The sequence below is a fragment of the Bubalus kerabau genome, chromosome 23 (assembly GCF_029407905.1).
Source record: "Bubalus kerabau isolate K-KA32 ecotype Philippines breed swamp buffalo chromosome 23, PCC_UOA_SB_1v2, whole genome shotgun sequence".
NCBI classification, from domain to species: Eukaryota; Metazoa; Chordata; class Mammalia; order Artiodactyla; family Bovidae; genus Bubalus; species Bubalus kerabau.
Window position 1 is genome coordinate 37204526 of NC_073646.1, and position 15605 is coordinate 37220130.

The 15605-nt window shown below is 40.9% G+C and overlaps 1 long non-coding RNA gene across 1 annotated transcript in view; it reads left to right on the forward strand.

Moving 5' to 3' along the window:
- The first annotated feature begins 202 nt into the window (after positions 1-202).
- Positions 203-15605, forward strand: part of LOC129637859 (uncharacterized) — a 32315-nt gene continuing 16912 nt past the window's right edge. Inside the window, exons 1-2 of the long non-coding RNA XR_008707607.1 lie at positions 203-528; positions 2616-2868. This is a non-coding gene — a long non-coding RNA (uncharacterized LOC129637859). The remainder of the gene's footprint in view (positions 529-2615; positions 2869-15605) is intronic.

A 15605-nucleotide genomic window follows, 5' to 3' on the forward strand; every position in this document is an offset into this window, starting at 1 on the left:
TTACACCTGCCCTCACTGAGCACGCTCATTTTGTTGCTACAGAAGGTTTGCGTGTCCTCCAAGCTTCATGCAGCCTATAGAATAAAGATATTTGCCCAAGTTGGCTTTTTAGTAGCTTGGAGTCAGCTGTGTCCAGTTTGAGCTTGAACCGGTTACGACTGTTAAGACCACTGACCCTCTAACTGGGCATGTTCAGCGAGTGACCACTCAGGGAACTTTAGATGACAGAGGCCCAAACCACACCACCTCCCCTTACCCCAGCATGGTAGCACCATCATTTTCTGCACGTGCTATGCCTGCACAGAAGGACGACTGCCTCACCCCTTTCTCTCCAATCAGGTTCCCCATGTTCCCCAGCGCTCAGCTTTATCCCATCAGTCTCCTGAGCCCCTCACATTCCCAGAGGCAGATTTGGGGTGTTCTCCGCTCTGCTGGCATGGCTGCCTCATGAAGACGCTTTTTCTCAGCTCTAAACCTCGGCATCTCAGTGTTTGGTTTGCTGCCTGTTGGGTGAACAAACCAGGTTCGGTACTGTGTCTATTTTTTTTTTAAAGTTAATTAATTTATTTTTGGCTGTGCTGGGTCTTCGTTGCTGGTCGGGCTTTTCTCTAGCTGTAGCAAGCAGGGTCTGTTCTTCATTGCATTGCTCGGGGCTTCTCAGGGCGGTGGCTTCTCTCGTTGCAGAGCACAGGCTCTAGGCACGAGGGCTTTCAGCACTTGCGACACACGGGCTCAGTAGTTGTGGCACACAGGCTTAGCTGCTCCCATGGCCTGTGCCATCTTCGCGGATCAGGGATTGAACCCCTTTCTCTTGCATTGGCAGGGCAATTTACCACTGAGCCAATAAGGAAGCCCGTTTTTCTATTTTAAAATTGGTTTGCCAATCATTAGATATTTGGAATTGTCAGTCATATGTGTTACAAATGTCCTCTTTCTGTCCGTTTCACTTATCTGACTTTTGAGCTATAGAAATTTAAACCTGATCTCAGTTTCATCCATTTCCTTTTATGTGTCTTTGTAAGAAATCCTGTCCAACTCTTAAGGTCATAAAGACAGTCTCCTGTATTTTGCATTAAAGACTGAAAGTTTGCTTTTCATATTTAAGTTTTTCATCCAGTTAGAACTGGTTTTTGTGTAAGGTATGAAGTTTTAACTTTTACTTTTTGCCCCAGATGAATAGGTCATCCCTCCCCAGAGAATTGTAATGCCATCTCAAAGTTTCCAAAAGCACAGGGATCTGTTTCCAGGTTCTCTTTTCCCATTGCTCTGTGTGTCTGTCTCTATGCAAAGCCACATTTTGTCTTTTTAAAAAATTACTTAAAAAGTTGATTGAAATATAATTGATTTACAATGTTGTGTTAATTTCTTCTGTATAGCACAGTGATTCAGCTGTTGTTATTCAGTCACTAAGTCACGTCTGACTTTTTGCCACCCTGTAGACTACAGCATGCCAGGCTTCCCTGTCCTTCACCATCTCCTGGAGTTTAAATTTATGTCCATTGAGTTGGTAATGCCATCCAACCATCTCATCCTCTGTTGCCGCCTTCTCCTCCTGCCCTCAATCTTTCCCCAAATCAGGGTCTTTTCCAGTGAGTCAGTTTTTCCCATCAGGTGGCCAAAGCATTGGAGTGTCAGCTTCAATCCTTCCAATGAATATTCAGTATGTATATTCTTTTTCATATTCGTTTCCATTGTGGTTTATCACAGGATACTGAATATAAGTCTCTGCCATACAACAGGCCCTGTTGTTTATCCAGTCTTCATATAATAGTTGGCATGTGTTAATCCAAGAGGGCTTCCCAGGTGGCCCTAGTGGTAAAGAACCCGCCTGCTAGTGCAGAAGACATAAGCGATGTGGGTTAAATCCCTGGGTTGGGAAGAGCCCCTGGAGGAGAGCACAGCAACCCACTCCAGTCTTCTTGCCTGGAGAATCCCATGGACAGAGAAGCCTGGCAGGCTATGGCCCACAGGGTCACAAAGAATCGGACAGGACTGAAGAGACTCAGCATGCATGCACAATCCCAAATTCCCAATCCTTCCCTCCCCCACCCCTTAAACCCCCTTGGCAACCACAAGTCTGTTCTCTCTGTCTGCAAGCCTGTTTCTGCTTTGTAAATTTTCATTTGTATCCTTTTTTGAGATGCCACATATTAATGATATCATACAGTATTTGTCTGTCTCTGACTTACTTTGTTTTTATTGGTATGTCCTTGACGGCTAGAGAGAAGAACATGTCTCATGTTTTCCCCCATTTTAGTTTTTTGTAAACTGTCTCTTTGTATTTATCTTGTTTATACTGGAAACCGAGGGTGATCGTTAGTTAGATTCACTACACCTGTAACCTGCCCTCACCGCTCAAGCTTCTTTAATTGTCGCTGCAGAAGGTTTGCATGTCCTCCAAGCTTCCCTGTAGCCTAAAGAATAAAGGTGTTTGCGTAAGTTGGTCTTTTAGTAATCCGGAGTCAGCTGTGTCCATTTCAAGCTTGAGCAGGTTACTAAAACCACTGACCTTCCAGCTGGGCATGTCCAGCGAGTGTTCCCTCGGGGACCTTAAGCCACGAGAGGACCCAACCGCGCCCCCTGCCCCCGCATGCTAACGCCACCATTTTCTGCAGGTGCCTCCAGTGAAGCAGCCTTGGCTTGACTGCGCCTGTGCAGAAGGACGATTGCCTTACCCATTTCTCTCCAGTCCCCTTCCGTGTGCTCCCCCAGCCTCAGCTTGGTCACATCAGAATCCTGAGCCGCTCCGCTTCCCTTTCTGGAGGCAGATTTGGGATATTCTCCCCTCTGCTGGCATGGCTACCTCATGAATACACAAACCTCGGAGTCTCATTCTTCTGCCAGTTACCTGTCCAGCAAACAAACCAGGTTCAGTAACATATTTCCCTATTTCTAAATTGGGTTTGCCGTTCACTAGCTATTTGGAATTTTGATTATTTGTTAATATTATATGTTACAAATGTCCTCTTCGGTCGGTGGCTTGTTATTTCACTTTACGTTTTTATTTGGCTGGGCTGCGTCATTGCTATGCACGGGTTTTCTCTAGTTGTGGGGAGCCGAGGCTACTCTCTAGTTGGGGTGGGCTAGATTCTCATTGTGGTGGCTTCTTTGTTGCAGAGCACAGGCTCTAGGGCAGCGATTGTGGCCCATGGGCCTAGCTGCCCCGAGGCATATGGGATCTTCCCAGACCAGGGATTGAACCCGAGTCTCCTGCATTGGCGGACAGACTCTTAACCACTGGACCAGGAGTAAAGCCCTTCACTTTACTTTTGAACTATAGAAATTTAAATCAGATCTCAGATTCATCCGTCTCTCTTTGTGTGTCTTGTAAGAAATTTTGACCGCTCTTAAGGTCATAAACACAACCTCCTGTACTTTGTGTTAAAGATGAAAGGTTTGCTTTTCATATTTAAGTTTTTCATCCAGTTAACTTGGTTCTTGTGTATGGTATGAAGTCGGAATTTGACTTTTTCCAGATGGAGAGCCAATTGTCCTGGCTATTTTCCCCATTGAATTATAATGCCATCTCTCTAATACATGAAGTTTCCATTTCTGGGCTCTTTTCTCATTGCTCTGTTTGTGCCAAAGCCACACTGTCTTAATTTCAATAACTTTAAGTCATATCAGTACGTGAGACCTGGTATTTGAGACCCTCATCTAATTTTGGTTCTTCAAAATCTCATTTAGTCTAGGTGTTTTGTTCTTTTTGCATTTTAGAATCTGTTGATTTCCATGACAAGACCCATTGGGATTTTTATTGGGACAGTGTGCATTCATGGACAGATTTGAGAAGGACTGACGTATTTATGATATTGTTTCTATCCATAACCATGGTGTAAAATTAAATTTCAGTAGTTTCATACATTTTTCAAAAAGGTCTTACATATCTTTTGATTTATTCATTTTATTCCTATTAGCATTTTTTTTAGATAATTGTATCTTTATTAATTCAGGTCTGTCGTGTAATTTACATAGAGTAAAATGTCTCTTTTTTAGGTGTTGCAATTCACTGAACTTTTAAAAGGTATAAGGTTCTGTAGCCACGATTGCAGTCAACACATGGAGAACCCCACTACCCCGAGGTCCTTCCTGCCCCTGTGGAGTCAGTACTCTCCGCCCATTTCTAGCTGTTGGCAATCACTGCTCTGAATTCTGTGTCTGTACTTTTGCCTTTTCCAGAATGTCACATAAATGGAATCATGCTGTATGTAGCCTCTTGAGTTTGGCTTTTTTTCACTTAGCAAAGTACTTCTGAGATTTGCCCACATCTTTGGGTATTGGTAGTTGATGTCTTTTTACTTCTGACTTGTATTCACTGGATGTGCCATGACTTACTGACCCACTCACCAGTTGATCAGTTGAGGGACAATCTTCCCTTCATTGTGAATAATTATGAGTAAAGTTGCTATGAACATTGGTGTATTTGCATGAGAACATGTTTTAATTTCCTGGGGTAAATACCTAGCAGTGTGGTTGTTGGGTCATATGATAACATGTATTTACATTTATAAGATATACATGTAAATTAAATGTATTTACATTTATAAGAAATTGTCAAAACATTTTTCAAACTGGTTGTGCCATTTTTCGTCCCCATCAGTGAAGTATGAGAATTCTAGTTGCTTTGCATTCTCACCAATTCTTGGTACTATGGTCTTGTCTCATGGTGGTTTTATTCTGCATTTTCCTAATGACTTATAATTTTGAACTTCCTTTTATGTGATTGTCATCTGTATCTCTTCTTTGATAAAATAGCTGTTCAGGTATTTTTCCAGTTTTTAAAACTTGGGATTTTTGTTATTGAGTATTGAAGTCTACATGTTGTGTTACAAGTTCTTTATCAGATGTGTGTTTTATAAGTATTTTCTCCAGTTTGTAAGTGGTTTTTTAATTTTCTTAATAGCATCTTTTGTAAAGCGGAAGTTATTAATTTTGAAAAAGTTCAGTTTATCAATGTTTTTCTTTTATGGATGGTGGTTTTGGTATTGAATCTAAGGAATCTTTGCCTAATTCAAGGTCACAAAGATTTTCTATTTTTCCCTCTAAAAGTTTAATAGTCTTTTTTTTTTTTTTAACTAGAACCTAAAATTTTATTTCTAGTTTTGATTAAAATCTAAACAAAACTCACTCCCACACACAGTCCCAGGGCTTTTCAAACCCATCAACAGTTCTTTGGCAACATTAGAGAAATGTGACTGCCATGCTAATTGGTATACTTTAAAATAAATCTAATCAAAGTCTAATGAAATAGGAAAATAACCAGAAATGTGTGAGAGAAATTCACTTGGAAATAACCGTCACACATTAAGCCTTGTAAATCTTAAAACCATAAACAAATGATTTTCTCTTATGATATGTGGAAGTTACGTAGCATTTTCTTCCAGTTACAGAAAGGCAACTACCACAAGAAATTTACAGGCCGTAAAAAGTAAAAGTATTACACGAGAAGGTACTAAAGTAATTTCAGTGTCAGTTATGAGAACAGATTAATAGTCAGATGTAGACGGCATTTGACAGCAACAAACAAAGGACACACAGAATGGCGCTGCCCATGAAATAAGCTGCTGAATGAACAGTAGAAAGCCTGGCAACAGACCTACTTACGTAACCACCACCCCTCAACTCCAGATACGATACTGCTGCTGCTGCTGCTAAGTCGCTTCAGTCGTGTCCGACTCTTTGTGACCCCATAGACGGCAGCCCACCAGGCTCCCCTGTCCCTGGGATTCTCCAGGCAAGAATACTGGAGTGGGTTGCCATTTCCTTCTCCAATGCATGAAGGTGAAAAGTGAAAGTGAAGTCGCTCAGTCCTGTCCGACTCTGAGCGACCCCATGGACTGCAGCCTACCGGGCTCCTCCGTCCATGGGATTTTCCAGGCAAGAGTATTGGAGTGGGGTGCCATCGCCTTCTCCATTTGAACATCTGCTGCTAAGTTGCTTCAGTCATGTCCGACTCTGTGTGACCCCATAGATGGCAGCCCACAAGGCTCCTCCAGGAGATTCTGGGATTCTCCAGGCAAGAGTACTGGAGTGGGTTGCCATTTCCTTCTCCAGTGCGTGAAAGTGAAGTTCCTCAGTCATGCCCGACTCTTAGCGACCCCATGGACTGCAGCCTATCAGGCTCCTCCGTCCATGGGATTTTCCAGGCAAGAGTACTGGAGTGGGTTGCCATTATACTACACAAAAGTAAAAAGAAAACTGTCAATTTTGATAATTCGGGCAGAAAACTGAATACACGGGAACTAGAGTTACATAGCAACCCACTCCAGTACTCTTGCCTGGAAAATCCTATGGATGGAGGAGCCTGGTAGGCTGCAGTCCATGGGGTTGGACTGCTTCCGAGGGTCTGCGGCCTCTGTCAAGGAGGAAGCCAGAGGAAGCCAAGTTTAATAGTCTTAAGTGTTTACATTGTCTATAGTCTGTTTTTACATTGTCTATAGCCTATCTTAAATTTTTTAAAATATAAAACGGAAAGTATGGGTCAAGGTTCAGTTTTATTTCTTTGCACCTGGACATCCAGTTGTTTCAGCACCACTTGTTAAAAATACTATTCTTAACTTAATTACCTTGGCACCTTTGTTGAAAATCAATTGAATATACAGTCCTTTGGTATCTGTGGGCTTTCCTGATAGCTCAGTTGGTAAAGAATCTGCCTGCAATGCAGGAGACCCTGGTTTGATACTTGGTTCGGGAAGATCCGCTGGAGAAGGGATAGGCTACCCACTCCAGTATTCTTGGGCTTCCTTTGTGGCTCAACTGGTAAAGAATCTGCCTGCAATGCGAGAGACCTGAGTTCAATCCCTGGGTTGGGAAGATTCCCTGGAGAAGGGAAAGGCTAACCCACTCCAGTATTCTGGCCTGGAGAATTCCATGGACTGCATAGACCATGGGGTTGCAAGGAGTCAGACACAACTCTGCGTATCTGTGGAGGTGATTAGTTCTGGGACCCACCCTGTGAATACAAAAATCTCAGGATGTTCAAGTCCCTTATATAAAATAGCATAGTATTTGCATATAACCTACACAATCTTCTCATACAGCTTAATCTTAATTATTTTATACTTAAATACAACTGACATACAATTTGTTTCAGGTGTACTACATAATGATTTGACATTTGCATACATTATGAAATAATAACCTTAAGTCTAGTAACCATCTGTCTCCATACAAAAGTTTTACAATATTATTGAAAGTGAAGTTAGCCATTTAGACACATCCAGTTCTTTGCGACCCTATGGACTGTAGCCTGCTAGACTCCCCTTTCCATGGAATTCTCCAGGCAAGAATACTGGAGTGTGGGTAGCTATTCCCTTCTCTGGGGGATCTTCCTGACCCAGGCATGGAACCTAGGTCTCCTACATTGCAGGCAGATTCTTTACTGTCTGAGTCATCAGAGAAGCATGCCCATGATTTATAGCTGAAAATTATGTGCCTGTTAATCTCCTTCCCCTATTTTGTCCCCGCCCTCAACCTTCTCTTCTCTGGTAACCATCAATATGTTGTTTGTATCAATTTGTCTTTCATTTTCTTTTTTTTTTTGGATTCCATATATAAGTGAAGTCATGTGCTATTAGTCTTTCTCTGATTTATTTCACTTAGCGTAATTCCCTCTCCATGCATCCACGTTGCTGCAAATGGCAAGATGCCATTTTGTTATGGCTGGGTCATCCTCCATTGTTTAAGTATACCACATCTTCCTTATTCATCTGTTGATGGACACTTAGGCTGCCTCCACATCTTGGCTACTGTAGCGCTGCAGTGAACCTAGGCATGCGAACACTGTTTCCAATCAGTGTTTTCATTCACATAAATACCCAGAAGTGAAATTGCTGTATCATGTCCAGTTCTGTTTTTTAGTATTTTGAGGAACCTCCACCCTGATTTTTATAGAGGTTACACGCTTACATTCTCACCAGCAGTGCACAAAGTTTCCTTTTCTACAGCTTCCCCAACACTTCATTTTCATCTTCTTGATGACAGCCATTGTGGCACATGTGCAGTTTTTTGTCATTTCATTGTGGTTTTGATTTTCATTTCTCTTATTAGTCATATTGAGCAGTTTTCCATGTGTCTGGAGGCCATCTGTAGGTTTTTCTTTGGAAAAATGTCTATTCAGGTCTCCTGCCCACTAAAATTTTTTCAATTGGACTGTTTGATTTTTGATGTTGAGTTGTGTGAGTTCTTTGTATATTTGGATATTAACCCCTTATCAGATGTGCCATTTGCAATGATCATTTCCTGATCAGTAGGAGATCTTTATGTTTTGTTGATAGTTTCCTTCTCTGTAAAAAAGCTTTTCAATTCAGGCTGGCCCCATTTGTCTACTTTTGCTTTTGTTTCCTTTGCCTAAGGAGACAGATTCAAAAAAAAAAAAAAAATTGCCAAGACTGATGTCAAAGAGTCTACTGACTATATTTTCTACTAGAAGTTTTATGGTTTCAGGTCTTGCATTTAAGTCTCTAATCCACTTTGTGTTTATTTTCATACATGGTGTGAGAAAGTAATCCAGTTTGTTTCCTTAGCATGTTACTTTGCTGCTGAGTTTCCCCAATGCCATTTATTGAAGATTCTGACTTTTTCCCCATTGCATAGTCTTGCCTCCTTTTTGATATATTTATTGCCCATATAAATGTGAGTTCGTTTTCTGGTCTCTATTCTGTCCCATTGATCTAGGTATCTGTTTCTATGCCAGTACCATACTGTTACTGCAGCTTTGTAGTATGGTTTGAAATCAGGGCATGTGATACCTTCAACTTTGTTCTTACTCAGGATTGCTTTGGCTATTGGGGTCTTTTGTGTTTCACTGCAGATTTTAGAATTATTTGTTTTGGTTCTGTGAAAAAAGTCATGGGTATTTTGATAGAGATTGCACTGAATCTGTAGATTTAGTCTGGTCATTTTAACAATATTAATTCTTTCATTCCATGAGCACAGTGTATCTTTACATTTGTGTTGCCTTGAATGTCTTTTATCAGTGTCTTACAGTTTTCAGAGTACAAGTCTTTTAGCACTCTGGTTAGATTTATTCATAAGTGCTTTATTCTTTTTAATGCAGTTGTAAATGGGATTGTTTTAATGTCTTTTTCTCATAGTTCATTTTTAGTTTATAGAAATGCTGCATATTTTGTTCTGTTTTGTATATTGCACTTCACTGAATTCACTTATTTTAGGAAGGTTTTTTTTTGCTATCATCTTTAGGCTTTTCTGTATATAGTATCATATCATATGAAAACAGTGACAGAGTTACTATTTCCTTTCCAATCTGGATTTTTGTTTTCTTTACTGACTTCTGCAGCTAGGACTTACAATATACTATGTTGAAACAAAGTGGTACGAGCGGGCATACTTGTCTTGTTTCTGACCTTAGAGAAAGTGCTTTTAGTCTTTCACCATTGAGTATAAAGTTGGCTGTGGGTTTGTCATGTATGGCCTTTATTATACTGAAGTAAGTTCCCTCTGTACCAACTCTGTGGAGACTTTTTATTGTAAATGAATGTTGAATTTTGTCAAAAGATTTTCCTGCATCTATTGAGGTTATCATGTGATTTTTATCACTCTATTTGTTAATGTAATGTAACACATTGATTTAATGACATTGAATCATCCTTACATCCCTGGAATCAGGGATTTGGGGGTTTGATTTTGGGGTTTGATGCTTTTAATGTATTGTATTTGGTTTGCTAATATTTGGAAGACTTTGCACCTATGTTCATCAGGGATATTGCCCTGGAATTCTCTTCTTTGTGGTTCATTTATCTGGTCTGTGTATCAGCATGATTCTGGGCTTCCAGAATGATTTCAGAAGCATTTTTCAATATTTTGGGATAGTTTGAGGAAGATAGGCTCCTAAATGTTTGGTAGACTCCACCTATGAAGCCATCTGACTCTGAACTTGTGTTTGTTGGGAGAGTTTCTTTGTTTTTATCACTTAATTTCATTACTGGTAATCTGTTCATGTTTTTTATTTCTTCCTGATTCAGTCTTAGGAGATTATACTTTCTAGGAATTGGTCCGTTTCCTCTAGATAGTCCATTTTATTGATATAACTTGTTCATGGTAATCTCTTTTATGATCTTTTATATTACATATTATATCCTTTTTGCTCATTTATTTTCTGCACAGTAGTTTCTATCTTTTAATCTCTTGCTCCTGTCTTGCACTCCCCTCCCCCACTTCCTACTGGTAACTAATAACATCTGTGAGTCTGTTTCTGTTTTGTTATATTCATTTATTTTATTTTTTTAGATTCCTCATACAAGTGTTAACACACAGTATTTGTCTTTCTCTGACTTATTTCACTGAACATAATACCCTCTATTTCTATCCATGTGGTTTCAAATGGCAGAATTTCATTCTTTTTTATTGCTGAGTAATACACTGTGATGTGCATGTGTGGGTGGGCTTCCCAGGTGGCTCAGTGGTGAAGAATCTGCCTGCTAATGTGGGAGATGCAGGTTTGATCCCTGGCTCAGGAAGATTCCTCTGGAGAAGGAAATGACAACACACGTCAGTATTCTTGCCTGGGAAACCCCATGGACAGAGGAGCCTGGTGGGCTACCATCCATGGGGTCACAAAAGAGACCCAACTTAGAGACTAAACAGCAACTGTTCATAGTATTCACGTATGATTTTTTTTGTGAGTCTCTGTAATACTAGTTGTTATTTCTCCTTTCATTTCTTATTTTGTTTATTAGGTCCTTTTTCTTGATAAGCCTGTGTAAAGGCTTATCAATTTTGTCTTTCAAAAAAACAGTCTTTTGTTTCATTGATTTTTTTTTTTTCTTTTGGTCTCTATTTTATTTCCTCTCTGGTCTTTCTTTCTGCCAAATTTGGGCTATGGTTATTATTATAATTCCTTTGGATGGTAAGTAAAGTTGTTTGAGAGTTTGCTTGTTTCTTGAGGTAGGCCTATATAGCTATAAACTTACCTCTTAGAATTGCTTTTCTGTATCCCATGGGAGAAGGCAATGGCACCCCACTCCAGTACTGTTGCCTGAAAAATCCCATGGACGGAGGAGCCTGGTGGGCTGCAGTCCATGGGGTCACAAAGAGTCGGACACGATTGAGTGACTTCACTTTCACTTTCCACTTTCATGCACTGGAGAAGGAAATGGCAACCCACTCCAGTGTTCTTGCCTGGAGAATCCCAGGGACGGGGGAGCCTGGTGGGCTGCAGTCCCTGGGGTCGCACAAAGTCGGACACGACTGAAGTGACTTAGTAGTAGTAGTATCCCATAGATTATGGAAAGTTGTTCCCTCTTCATTTGTCTGGAGGTATTTTCTGATTTCCCCTTTGATTTCTTCAACCCCCCCCTTTTTTTTAGTAGCATGTTGTTTAGTCTCCATGTGTTTGTGATATTCCCATTTTTCTTCCTGTTATTGTTTTCTGGTTTCATACCATTGTGGTTAGAAAAAATGCTGATATAATTTCTTTACTCTTCAATTTGGACACTTTTATGGCCTAGTGTGTGATCTGTCTTGGAGAATGTTTCATGTGCACTTAAATGTTGGGTAGTCTATTCTTTTTGGATGTAATGTCCAATAGATAGCTATGAAGTCTAACCGGTATAAGGTGTCATTTAAGACCATTCAGTTCAGTTCAGTCACTCAGTCGTGTCCGACTCTTTGCGACCCCATGAATCGCAGCACACCAGGCCTCCCTGTCTATCACCAACTCCCGGAGTTCACACGAACTCATGTCCATCGAATCGGTGATGCCATCCAGCCATCTCATCCTCTGTCATCCCCTTCTCCTCCTGCCCTAATCCCTCCCAGCATCAGAGTCTTTTCCAATGAGTAAACTGTTCGCATGAGGTGGCCAAAGTACTGGAGTTTCAGCTTTAGCATCATTGCTTCCAAAGAACACCCAGGACTGATCTCCTTCAGAGTGGACTGGTTGGATCTCCTTGCAGTCCAAGGGACTCTCAAGAGTCTTCTCCAACACCACAGTTCAAAAGCATCAGTTCTTTGGCACTCAGCTTTCTTCACAGTCCATCTCTCACATCCATACATGACCACAGGAAAAACCATAGCCTTGACTAGACGGACCTTTGTTGGCAAAGTAATGTCTCTGCTTTTGAATATGCTATCTAGGTTGGTCATAGCTTTCCTTCCAAGGAGTAAGCGTCTTTTAATTTCATGGCTGCAGTCACCATCTGCAGTGATTTTGAGCCCAGAAAATAGTCTGACACTGTTTCCAACACTGTTTTCCCATCTATTTGCCATGAAATGATGGGACCAGATACCATGATCTTTGTTTTCTGAATGTTGAGCTTTAAGCCAACTTTTTCACTCTCTTCTTTCACTTTCATCAAGAGTCTTTTTAGTTCCTCTTCACTTTCTGCCATAAGGGTGGTTTCATCTGCATATCTGAGGTTATTGAAGACCATTATTTCCTTATTATTTTTCTGTTCGAACAGAATGTCCATTGATGTGACGTGTTAAAAGTTTCCTACTGTTATTATATTGTCAGTTTCTACTCTTAAGTTTGTTAACATTTGCTGTGTATAACTGGTGCTCTTATATTAGATGAATATATGTTAATGAATGTTATAGTCTCATATTCATCCCTTTATCATTATATAATGCCCTTCTTTGTCTTTTGTTATAGACTTTGTTTTAAAATTTATTGTCTGATGTGAGTATTGCTACTTTTTTGTCATTTCCATTTGCTTGAAATATCTTTTTCCATTCCTTCACTCTCAATTTGAATGTTTTCAGCTCTGAAGCAAATCTCTTATAAAGAGCATATAGATGAGTCTTTTAAATCCAATCAGCCCCTCTTTGATTGCAGTATTTAGTTCACTGACATTTAAAGTGATTTTTTTTTTTTTAGTTCTACCAGTTTACTGCTACCGACCCATCTCCCTCCACCCTCATGCACACGTGCTCAGTCATGTAACCCCATGGACTGCAGCCCACCAGGTTCCTCTGGCCATGGACTCTTCCAGGCAAGAATACTGGAGTGGGTTGCCATTTCCTTTTCCATAAAGTGGTTATTGATCTGTATTACTTACTGCGGTTTGTTCCTTGTTTTCTGGTTGTTTTTGTAGTTCTTCTCTTCTTCTTTTAGTCTCTTCCCCTTTGGCTGATTTTCTTTAGTGGTATGGCTGTATTCCTTGCTCTCTGGTTTTTGTGGATGTGTTGTAGATTTTTGACTTGTGGTTACCACGGAGTTCATATATGTTGACCTATAACTAGACTCACTTGTTTTAAACTGGTAGTCATTTAAGTTCACATGAATCCTAAAAGATCTACATTTTAAAAATTCTCGTATGTGGGAGATGTTCAGTGGGGCCCAGCAGCATGCTCCCCCCCTGGTCACCAGACCTGTGTGTTCTGGGATGGCCCCTACGCACACTGCCCGGGCCCTTCCAGTGCGGCAAGAACAACCACTGCAGCTGAGCTAGTCGCGCGCATCCCGGCCCAGCGGCTCCCAGGCCCACTGGCGGGCGGGGGAGCCGTACACTGTGGTTGGCCCGTCCGCCTGGGGTGGGGCCTGAGACCGCCGCTGGCCTGTTGGCGGACAGGGCCTCGGCCCCGGTGCTCGTAGGCTAGAGGGAGGATTCTGACATGGTGCCCGCCAGTGCGGGTGTTACCCTGGTGGAGTAAACTCCAGAAAAGGCGGCTGCCAGCATCTCTGTCCTTAGGGGGAGACCGGGTTGCCTTCGGCCTCTCTTTAGGAGGCTCGCCAAGATCAGCGCGTGGGACTGACCCAGGCTCCTTTCAAGCTGGGTCAGTTGTTTTCTGGTTGTTCCGTGTTTTCTGGTTGTTTTTGTGGTTCTTCTTTTAGTTTCTTCCCGTTGGCTGATTTTCTTTAGTGGTGCGGTTGTATTCCTTTCTAGTTTTTGTGTGTCTGTTGTAGATTCTTGTGTATCTGCCTCTCTACTGGGACTCAGTGTGAGATTTTGCACTTGCCCTTTAAGAATGGAGTCTGTTTCCTACAGCCTTCGTGTAAGTCCACTGGTTTTCAAAGCCAGCTGTTCGGGGGGGACTCGTCTTCCCAGTGTAGGACCTCTGGGACTGGGTAGCCTGATGTGCGGCTTGGACCTCTCACTCCCTGGGGAGGACCTCTAGGATTGTGGTATTCCCTCCATAGGTGGGTTGTCAACCTGGGGGTGTGGGTCCTGACTGCCCTGCATGTCTGCCCCTCCTAGCCGTCTGTGTGGTTCCTTCTTTGTCTTTAGTTGTGGGGAATCTTTTCTGCTCATTTTCAGGTCATTCTCATAGATAGTGGCTCTGTAGGTAGTTTTAATTTTGGTGTATTCATGGGTGGAGGTGAGTTCAGGGTCTTCCTTCTACACCATCTTGGTCACCTCTCTCCTGTATAGTTTATTTTTAAAAAATTTTATTGTGATAATTTCAGATGTATAGCAAAGTGAGTGATTCAATTATATGTGTAAATAAATACCTATATTCTTCTTTTACAGTCTCTTCCATTATAGGTTATTCTAAGATGTTTCATATAGTTCCCTGTGTTATACAGCAGGTCATTGTTGATTATGTTTTATATATATAATGTGTATCTGTTAATCCCAAACTCCTAATGTATCTTTCTCTACCCTTCCCCTGTGGTAACCATAAGCTTATCTTCTGAGTCTGTTTTATAAGTGAGTCCATTTATATCATTTTTTTTTGATTCCACATACAAGCAGTATCGTATGATATTTGTCTTTCTCTGTTTGACTTCACATAGTGTGATAATCTCTAGGTCTATCAAGGTTGCTGCAAATGGCATTATTTCATTCTTTTTATGGCTGAGTAATATTCCATTGTATATATGTATGCACCTTTATCCATTCGTTGTTGATGGGCATTTATTTCGGTCGCCTCCGCGTCTTGGCTATTGTGAATAGTGCTGAAGTGAACACAGGGGTACATGTATCTTTAAAAGCATGGTTTTCTCCAGATGTATGCCCGGGAGTAGGATTGAAGGATCATATGGTAGCTCTATTTTTAGTTTTTTAAGGAAGCTTCATAATATTCTCCAGTTTACACTCCTACCAACAGTGTAGGAGGGTTCTTTTTCTCCACATCCTTTCCAGCATTTATTATTTGTAGACTCTTTGCTGTTCTATACTTTCTCTCAACCATCTTGGCCACCTCCCTCCTGTACACTTTAAATCACCTCTGGATTACTTATAATACCTCATACAATATAAATGTTATGTAAAGAGTTGCGAACATGTGGCTAATTCAACTTTTGCTTTGTGGAAATTTCTGAAAATTTTTTTCCAAATACCTTTGATCCACAGTTAGTTGAATCTGCAGATGTGGAGGGCTGACTATAAATATACACGTGTGGGGGTCTATTTAAGACTATTCTGTTCCATTAATCTACATCTATTCTTCCCCCAATATTCCTCACTGGCTTGATTTAGCTTTACATAAGTTTTGAATTCAATAATATGAGTCTCCAACTTCGTTTTTTCAGAATTGTTTTACTTTTTCCAAATAAAGATATAATTGCCATATGGTATAGGAATTTTACTTCTATATTTCCAAATACATTTTAAGTTTTAAAATCAGCTGGGCAGTTTCTACAATGCAGCCTGCTGGAATATCAATTCAGAATGCTTTGACTCTGTAGATACATTGCATGC